Source organism: Papio anubis, chromosome 8 (genome assembly GCF_008728515.1).
Source record: "Papio anubis isolate 15944 chromosome 8, Panubis1.0, whole genome shotgun sequence".
Lineage (NCBI taxonomy): Eukaryota > Metazoa > Chordata > Mammalia > Primates > Cercopithecidae > Papio > Papio anubis.
Window position 1 is genome coordinate 29,989,677 of NC_044983.1, and position 10,253 is coordinate 29,999,929.

Here is a 10,253-nt window from a genome sequence, read left to right on the forward strand (position 1 = left end):
CTGTACTTTTTACTTGTTTCTGTTTTTGTTTCAGAGACAGGGTCTTGCTCTGTTGCCCAGGCTGGGGTGTAATCACAGCTCACTGCAGTCTCGACCTCCTGGGCTCAAGGAATCCTCCTACCTCAGTCTCCTGAATAACTACAGGGGCACACCACCACATTCAACTTACTTATTTTTTGTAGAGATGAGGTCTTGCTATGTTGCCCAGGCCAGTCTCGAACTTCTGGGCTCAAGCAATCCCCCTGCCTAGGCATCCCAAATTGTTGGGATTACAGGTGTGAGCCACCATGCTCAACCATGTGAATATGAATATACTTGAGAATAGCAACACTAAGTAGTTGAAACTCATTTTAGAAATTACCCCATGAACATATCTAAATTCTTCATAAAGAATTATAGAAGAATTTCTAAGTCAACTTGGTAAAACTTACTGATGATTTTCATTGAAAAAGCATGATTTTGCTTCCATATATTTGATAATTTGCGTAACTTTAAACTTTCACTGTGGTCTTAACTGGTATTAAAGGTGATTTGGAAATTGTATTGATCATGTATCTTGCTATAGTATAAAAGAAGTAGACATTTTCCTTAAGAACTTTATATTCTAGGTTAAACAGTTAAGACACTTATATAAATGTACATATAAACAATTTAGTTGAGAAAATATAAGATGATGTAATTTCAGGTCTGTCTGACTCCCACCTGTCCCTTTGGAGAGAGGAATTTATAAAAGAATAGACTGAAAAAGTGGCAATAACTATAAACTTGTATTTTGACAGAAAGGAAGAGGAATAGAAAAGGAAGCAGAATCAGTTGCCTTGATATGGATACAAGTTCTACAAATAGGACAGCAACTATGCTTGAATAGTAGTTCACATACTTTACAAAGTAAATTAAATTTGGTTATATTGGGCCTGACCTGTTGGTGAGAAGTGGATGTCTCAGCATGGGGAGGTGTGTAAGTTTTCTCAGGAACAAAGAGAGCCCTAGGTAGTGAAATCTTTGTGAGGATTTGGAACCTGAATAGGAAATAGCATTTTAACAATGCTCATCTTACCACAAACCCCAGTTTTTCTTTTTTATGAGTGTATTAGTCTCTGAAGATACAACCTGAGTTGGACAATTACTCAAGATCTGTTACATATTTAGCATCAGGGAAGTTATGCAAAGCATATTATTATTTCTTATGTTTATTTTGGGTGCAGACCTTTAGAAAGGCCTTAACTAATCTCCAGGTCAAAGCCTATAGTGACCACCCTTGCTGCCGCTGCCTGCCACACCTCCCTCTCTGTGCTTTCTTGTTGCATTCAGGGACTTTGTTGTCATAGTTCCTCTCTTACTGCAGAGGGATTCCAAAGCTCTTGGAAAACAGGAAGTAGCTCATCCTTTCCTATGGGCTGAGGGGAGCAGTCCTTGATTTACAATACGAAAATTCTATAATCTTTGTACCTTTGATAGAGGTGACAAATATAGAGATCTTTCTTGGAATAGAATTTGTCTCAAACTATTTTGAGAAAGCACACAAGGCATTAACATTTACATTTTCAATTAAAGCATAGGGAAACTGTTTACAACAAGGGGACAGAAGTTGATGCTGTTGTTTATTGTGTTATATGCTGGTTATAGACCCTCATTTTACAGTTATTTCTCTAAAATGCAGTAAAAAAAATGCCTAGCACTATAGCAACCTCTATGAAATGAGGCATATGCTGTTTCTAAGACTCACAATATGTTTTTCTGAACTCTTTGCTCATAAACATGTTTATTGTAGGTGCTGCCTGGGCAGGGGCTGCTTTCCTGTAGAAATCCTGTCTTGAATACACTAGGTTCTGGTTCCTCTTGTGGAAGAATGAAGCTCTTTTTGACTGCCTTGGAAAATTTGATACTTTCAGGTATTTATGACATAATCAATGGCTGATATGTGTCTTCAGGATTTATGACTGTCCTGTCATAAATTGCCCTAGTTTCAGAGTGCATACACCATCATTGTCTTTTTATTACTGTTATTATTGGAGATAGGCTCTCTGTTGCCCAGGCTGGAGGGCAGTGGCGAGGTCTTGGCTTATTGTAACCTCCTCCTCGCCAGCTCAAGTCATCCTCCCACCTTAGACTCTTGAGTAGCTGGGACTATAGGAGTGTGCCACCATGCCTTGCTAATTTTTTTTAAAAAAAATTTTTGTAGAGATGAAGTTTTACCATGTTGCCAAGGCTGGTCTCAAACTCCTGAGCTCAAGGGATCCACCCACCTCAGCCTCCCAAAGTACTGGGATTACAGGTGTAAACCATTGTGCCCAGCCCACTCTGTCTTTGAGGTGGGGGGAAGGTGAGATGTAGTGACAGAGATATTCCGTGTACCATAGTGATACCTTATTTATGAATCATCTTGCTCTCTCTCTTAAAGTCTCTCTATGCCAGAAACATCATTTGATGTGGTATTCGACATGGGTTCACCTTCTGGTTTTGTCACTAAATGCTTTATGACTTTGGTCTCAACCCTTCTCTGTGTCTAGAGAATTGTTAAATTGCTAAATTAAGATGAATTTTTGAGAGTGTTTTGATGTCACGAAATGTAATAGCTGCTGAGTGCCCAAGTATATATCAAGTTTTCTTTAGTGAAGAAGACTCATAAGTGGTAAGGGAGAGGCTGCTTTTGGAGAGGGCAGAGTGAGAGGAGATGGAAGTTTGGAAATATGTCTTATAAGGAATGCCAATGAGGAGGCAATCATTCTGTAACATGTACTTGTGATCTAGTAAAGCTTGTGTTTTGTATAGAAGGCTATGTAGGCTTTTATGATGGGGAACATGTGAAAATAATGACGTAGAGCCAATGGGGCCTAGGGACCTTTGCAGCGTCTAACCCAGGTCTGTTTCATTCCCAGGCTAGGGGGCTACAATTCTCTTCTGAAAGTTACCTGGCATGATTATGTTGCTGCTCTTAAAGCAAAATAGCCCAAATTTTGTTGAAGAAATGTTTTAGAGAAATGATTGCCTCACATCTCACATTTCTAACACCATTCTTGATTATTTGTTTATTAAATAACTTTTCATTGGGGGAAAAGTGTATGGAAATTTAAGCTGGGGAAATTACTTGGGAGAATTTCTTAATGTATGAGTCCATTCTTGCACTGCTATGAAGAATTACTTGAGACTGAGTAATTTATGAAGCAAAGAGGCTTAATTGACTCACAGTTCTGCAGGCTGTACAGGAAGCATGGTTGGGGAGCCCTCAGGAAACTTACAAGCATGGCAGAAGGGTGAAGAGAAAGCAAGCACCTTCTTCACGTGGCAGAACAGGAGGAAGAAAGCAAAGAGGGAAGTGCTACACACTTTTATTTATTTATATTTTGAGGCAGAGTCTCACTCTGTCACCCAGGCTGCAGTGCAGTGGTGCAATCTTGGCTCACTGCACCCTCTGCCTCCCAGGTTCAAGTGATTCTTATGCCTCAGCCTCTCGAGTAGGTGGGATTATAGGCGTGCACCACCACGCCAGGCTAATGTTTATATTGTTAGTAAATATGGGATTTCGTCTTGTTGGCCAGGCTGATTTCAAACTCCTGGCCTTAAGTGATCTGCCTGCTGTGGCCTCCCAAAGTGCTGGAATTGCAAGCGTGAGCCACCATGCTCGGCCTGCACACTTTTAAATAACCAGATCTCATGAGAACTCACTCACTGTCCCAAGAACAGCAAGGGAGAAATCCACTCCCATGACCGTATCACCTCCCACCAGGTCCCTCTCCCAACACTGGGGATTACAATTCAACATGAGATTTGGGTAGGGACACGGAGCCAAACCATATTACTGAGGAACAACTTAATGTGGATAGTTTCTGTGTATGTGTGAGAATACAGTTTTCTCATAAACCATTCTATTTTTTAAGCTCAACTATTTTATCTTCCTTAAAGATAGGGGGGTTGAAAGTTGATTTTATAGTTTGAGCTCTTGTTATTTTTCAACCATTAGCCAATACATATAAGTGGTGATTATTTAAGAAGAATAACATAATAATCAAATACTGGGAACTATAAAAAGCTTAGCAGTGTGGAGTTGGAAGGGACAAGCACCTGAATTTATAGTCAGCATTTATATAATTGTTCTGCCCTCCTTAACTGTAAAATGGCAAAAGTAATACTTGATCCATAGATTTATTTTAAGGATTAAAAGATAATGTATTCATTCAAAAATATTTATTAAGTGTTTTGTTTGTTTGTTTTGTTTTTTCAAGACAAAGTCTCATTCTGTCACCCAGGCTGGAGTGCAGTGGTGCTATCTCGGCTCACTGCAACCTCCGCCTCACTGGTTCAAGCATTCTCCTGCCTCAGCCTCCCGAGTAGCTGGGATTACAGGCATGTGCCATCATGTCCAGCTAATTTTTGCATTTTTAGTAGAGACAGGGTTTCGCTATGTTGGCCAGGCTGGTCTCGAACTCCTGACCTCAAGTGATCTGCCGGCCTCGGTCTCCCAAAGTGCTGGGATTACAGGTGTGAGCCACAGCACTTGGCCTATTGAGTGTTTAGTATGTGCCAAGGCATTTGCTCGTTCAGAGGATATATCTATGTACTAGAAAGAAGATCCTGGCTTTACTAACTAGAAGGGAAAATAACTTTATCCGGTGATGACAAAGGTGATAAGTACTTCCACAGTGCTCACTGGGACAAAGTGTCAGACCTTACACAGTACCTGATAGTAGGGGAGAAAGGGATAGACCTGATGTGTCTTGGGTGTAAAGTATACCCATTATTTAATCCTAACAACAATTCTGTAAACTTGGTCTTATTTTCCTTCCTTTTACAGATGAGCAAACTTGTGTTCTTGTAGGTCTGTGTCAAGTAATGTTTGTTAAATAAGTTAATGTGTAAACGGAAACGTGGAACAGTTGTGCAGCTTGCCCCGGTTCTTCAGCAAGTTAGTGACAGCTGGGACCAGAGCTGTTTCTGACTTCAGCCCAGGGGTCCTTTCATTATTCTATACTGCCTCTCAGAGTGTGCATACGGGTGTGTGTGTGTGTGTGTGTGTATGCATGGGAGATATGAAAGTTGCAGTCTTATATATGTTACACTTATCGATATAAAAATTATTTCACAAAACACAAATAATAGTGAAGTCAGGGCTCCTAGTTTAATCCATTTTAGTGCCTATCACTAGTTACTGGTATATTCAATTATCCAGATAGATTGACTTTGTGCTGTGGATTTAGTGTACTAAATAACAGGATCCAGATCTGTAAAGTTTTCTTTTTCTGGAAAACTACTGAATGTGAAGCAATTTAAGCCAGAATTCAAGGCCATTCATCCAAAATGTAAGGTGTTCTGAAATAGAAGGTGTATATATCACTTTATCTAATGTGTGGGTTGTGTGGGAGACTTTTCTTTGCAAATTGAATCATTGGAGACCAATGATCCTATAACTGCATTTGAAATCCTTCAGCTGGCAAACCTTTGGTAGTTTTAATTTCTTTCTCAAAGAAAACATCTGTTATAGGTGTCTGTAGTCTAGTTGTGTGTGGGCTACCATTTTAATTAGTAAAGCTATAATGACAGTCTTGGGATTTTGTAGAAACTCTGGTAATAGATAGAAGTGAGCATTTCTAATCCTTTATTATCCCATTATCAATTTCAAGTCAGTTTCTTCCCTATGCCATCTATCCACCAACTCCCAGCTGTCTTGAAAGAACATAAATAATATTTTTCTAACTTTATTTTTCAGGAATTACTGTAAGTTCGAGGGCCTCTTTCTTTTTGCTTGGAAGGGAAGCTGGGTCAGGAAAGCAGAGGAGTTAGTTTTGGAGGGCCCTCCTTTTGTGCATCATTTAGTTGCAGATAAGCAATGTCTTTAATCCCAAGGAAACGATACAGCACTCCTCCAGGGTTTTCGGAAGGTATTCACTAAACTACCTAACTATGTCCCTTCTGTAATTTATGTGGACTCTAAACATTGCTGTAATGTACTACTAGAGAAATACAAGATGTGTACATTTTTTCCTTCCTTCCTTCCTTCCTTCCTTCCTTCCTTCCTTCCTTCCTTCCTTCCTTCCTTCCTTCCTTCCTCCCTCCCTCCCTCCCTCCCTCCCTCCCTTCCTCCCTCCCTCCCTTCCTTCTCTCTCTGTTTCTTTATTTCTTTCTCTTTCTGTCTCTCTCTCTCTCTCTTTTTTTTTTTTTTTGACAGAGTTTCACTCTTTGTTGCCCAGGCTGGAGTGCAGTGGCACTTAAATGTCAACCTGACTTCCACTTCTCTCCAGTCTGCAATAGTCTGCCCAAATAATTAGAGTTTTAAGACTTTTAAGTTTTATTAGTCCTTCCAGTACAGAAAGGTGTTGCAGCCCCAAATAATGTGTATGTCGGTGCTATCACTGCAGCGCTTTGGGTTGACCAACCTCATCCTGATTTCTGATCTGGAGTCTACTGTTGTAGAAAGGTATAATAAGTTTATAATTTTTCTCCCCCAATATTTCTTTGCTTCTCCGTGTCAGTATTTCTCCACTAAACGCTTAGATATGTTTGATTTTACCCTTGCAGCTCTGTTATAAGGCAGACAAGCTTGAGCTGACACACACAGTTTCTCTCATGACAAGGACCAATTGTGATTTATGACCATTTACAGGATGCTAGTGATGTGGGGAAGGGTGTGTTTTTAGCCAGCAAGGCTATGTCCTTTCTCTTGGAAATAAAGAACATGTTAAAAATAGGTAGCAGGGTTAAAAAGAGGAAGCATCACTGTAATTTTCTGTTTAGTGAAGAGCCCTTAGGCTAAATTTCTATAATGTTCAGCTAATGTGTTTGTATCTACCAATAATCTTAACAAATATTTATTGACTGCCTGCTTCTTGCAAGGTGTTATGCTGGCTGAAATGAAAGTTTTCATGAAAATTCTAATGTATAGAATTAGGAAGTTAGAAAGGGGGGGTTATTAGCATGGGTCTTTGTCTGCTTTCGTTGAATAGAACCTGTTATGAAGTAATACATTTTCCTCCAAAAATTTGGTTTATTTAGCAAGCAACATATCAACTAAAGATGAAAGAAGTAGAAACATTTATTCACTTGTAATGTTAATACGAACCTTTGTTTTCATCAGAAATTCCTGAAAACCTAGATTATAGTATGTTACAGTACAGCCTTGGGTTTGGCTTTTAGCACCAAGGATAAACAAAGATTTATGAACACAAAAGATGCTGTGAAAGCTCAGATTCCTGCTACACTTTGAATGCCCTATAGTTCTCTAAACGGTCCTAAATGTGGAAAAATCAGGCTTCTCGTTGGTTAGGACCCACCGACTCCATCATTGTAATTACTGTGATATAACCTGTAGGGTATGAGTGATTAAATAATTTAATATCACTGGGAAAGTTACTTATTATTTGTTTGATTTGTATATTTGCAAGCAGTTCTTCATGTCTCATGACAGTTCTTGCATTCATCATTTACTGAAGTGTGGGGTTCTGAGTTAATAAGTTTTTTTTCCTCATTATAAAAATTCTCAGAACAAGTCAAGCTCTAATTAGACATCTTCATTTTATTAAATCGGACCTCTTTACAGAGCCTTTTTAGAAGCCCAGGTGACACTTGTTTTTATATATCATTGGCCCACCATAGTCACGTGACTATATCTTGATGCAAAGAAGATTCTGAAGATGTAATTTTTTAGCCTTGGCATATTAAAAAAAATCAGAATTCTGATAGTAAGAAAAACATATTGTTTAGTTGCCCAAGTTGTGCCTTTTTTTCCACCTCTGATTTCTTCCCAGTACTTTGATGAAGTACTCTCATGAAGTACTCCCAATACTCTGGCAATTTTCTGTTTCTTGCCCAATATAAAGTGTGGTGTTTGCACTTCATGCCTGAGTCTTTCTTTCCGAGAAAAATCTCCAAGTCTTTTGCAGCTTTCAACTACATTAATTTTACAGGTCTGTCCTTGAAGTATAACTTTAAAAAGGTATTTTATGCTTTTTTTCTTTTTTTTTTTTTTTTTAAATTTCACCTTTTAATTGTCAATTCTAATTATCTGTACAAACGGATTCAGGCAGAAACATACAATGCTGAGAGAAGAAGGGACCTTGGGACTGAGAACTTAGGTTTACTGACTGAGAGAGGCAGAGGTGCTTCCCAAATAGAAACTGTGGCTGTTACCAGAAGAAGGGAACATGGATGCCGGAAAAAGAGAGGACACACATCCAGTTCTGGAAGGTTTATTTGGTTTTCATTAATAAAAATACGAAAACATTTTCCTGGTTTTCTGCTCTTAATCTTCCTTTAAATACATCAGCTAGACATCGTCGATATAGGTGGTTCTTGTAAGATAAAACCTCTGTGGCCCCATGCGGGTTCTCTCCTGGTATTTATACACAAAATTGCCCATGTCTCTTAAAAAAGAGAACATCTGATTTGCCTTTAAGAAAAATGTGGGGTGGGAATGAGGGTGAGTGAGGGCTTTACGTTTCATGCAGTTGCAGACTTTTTGGAGGCAGCTTTTACTGTCTGGGTCATATTTTAATTCTTGATCCTGACGTGGAAGAGAATCCTGATGTTAGCGTCTGAATGGTATTCTTGATAGACTTTTAGTTGAATAAGTAAGGAAGGGTGCTCCCATGAGCAAACCTTATTCAGTGTCCCAGTTTCTGAGCAGCCCAAGGCGCCAAAGCCTAATCTAGGATGAGGATGGTTTGTGTGGAGCTAGTGAAACTACAGCTCCCAATCTCATCCAAGATTGTTGTTTTCCATTTGCTGCTGAACAGCTGGCTGTTTGGCTTTCCAGCAGCATGGATATGCCCACATAATCACAAACTCCTAGATACTGAGGCATCTTAATGAGAACATAGCCTGATTTTGGAAGGAATGGAATGAAGGAGGCCAAGTGAATTGCATCAGGGTAACTGGTAGAAAAACTGGCATTAGAACCTTGATTCTGTGCTCACTGTCCAGCACTCTGCTCCAGTACATGAAACTTGTCAGAGAAAATGAGATGAAGCGCCATGGTTTCCTATGCCCTCCATGTTTGTTCGTGGTATTTCAGCAACCTAAAATCTGCTCATGGATCTGTCAAGTTTTAGATTTAGTAACAGGCTCATTGACTATGGAAATAATTGGGCTGGGGGTGAGGTCTCTCTGGCAGATTGAAGTAACTAGAGCAATAGTATATGGGTTATTGTGGTGGAATGAGGGACACTGGCTAGTTTAAATCACATTTCTGCAGTTTGTGGTTGGCCTTGGAGCTCTTTTGTCTCTGTAGTTTATTAGCAGACAAGCTTTTCGCTGCTGGAGCAAAAAGCTACCTACAATAGTGTGAATCAGCAAGTAGGAAGTATTAGTCATGTGAACTCAGATACTACCTATTGCCAAAGGCATGATATATTCATATCTTACATTTTATCTTCTCTGTGACCATTCGTTACATGCAGCGACAGCATACTTAGTCTTCTGTGTGGCTCAATTGGGGGCATATTTGGTCTAGTCCAAGTAATTATATGTAACATAAAATTACATACAGCACAGTCAGCAAAGAAGCTGTCCTTCCTTCCCCTATCACTAAGATCTAGGGTGACTCTGGAATGCCACTGTGTGAACATTTCTCACTCTTGTTGTGAGTATGTTTCTAAATCCCAAATCAATCTGACAAAGGATTTTCTGTGAATTTCTTGTTAATTTCTTGACATAAAAGCTCTTATGAACATACGTAATCCAAACTTAATTCTTTGTTTGAACCAAAATCATTTTTTATTCAAGAGGGAACAATTATATGAATCTAGATTTTCCCAGTAAATCCATAACATACAGAGCTGAAGTTAAAGTGGAACCCGAGGTAATGTGAGCCCTGGGTAAGGTAGAATAAGAATGGAGAGGTAATAGGTCAAGAAAGGAGAGAATGATTCATTTCTTGAGAAAGATGAACAAGGTGGTCAAATAGATTTGCTTCTCAACAAAGGGTGTAATTTAAGCACTTAGTTTTAGTTTCTTTTGAAGCTGCCTTCCCTCTTTCCCATCTCTCTATTCCAACATAGCAGAGTAAGAAGGAAAAAAAAAATCAATACAAAACAACCATTTACTTATTTCCTAGAGTAATACTTCTCAAATTTTAACAACGTGCATACAAATCACCTGGAAATCTTGTAAAATGCAGATTCTGATTCAGTAGTGGTCAGTGATTCTCAAAGAGTGTTCCTTGGAGCAGCCATGTTGGAACCACTGTGTGCTTATTTAGAACTGAATTTATGAGCCCCACCTAACCTATTGAATTAAAATTTTATTAGATGGGCCCAAAAACT

The 10,253-nt window shown here is 39.1% G+C and overlaps 1 long non-coding RNA gene across 1 annotated transcript; it reads left to right on the forward strand.

Moving 5' to 3' along the window:
- The first annotated feature begins 214 nt into the window (after positions 1-214).
- On the forward strand, positions 215-9,988 carry LOC103886726. Its single transcript, XR_650517.2, has 2 exons — positions 215-1,892; positions 8,015-9,988. It is a non-coding gene; the product is annotated as an uncharacterized LOC103886726 (long non-coding RNA).
- Positions 9,989-10,253: the final 265 nt, after the last annotated feature.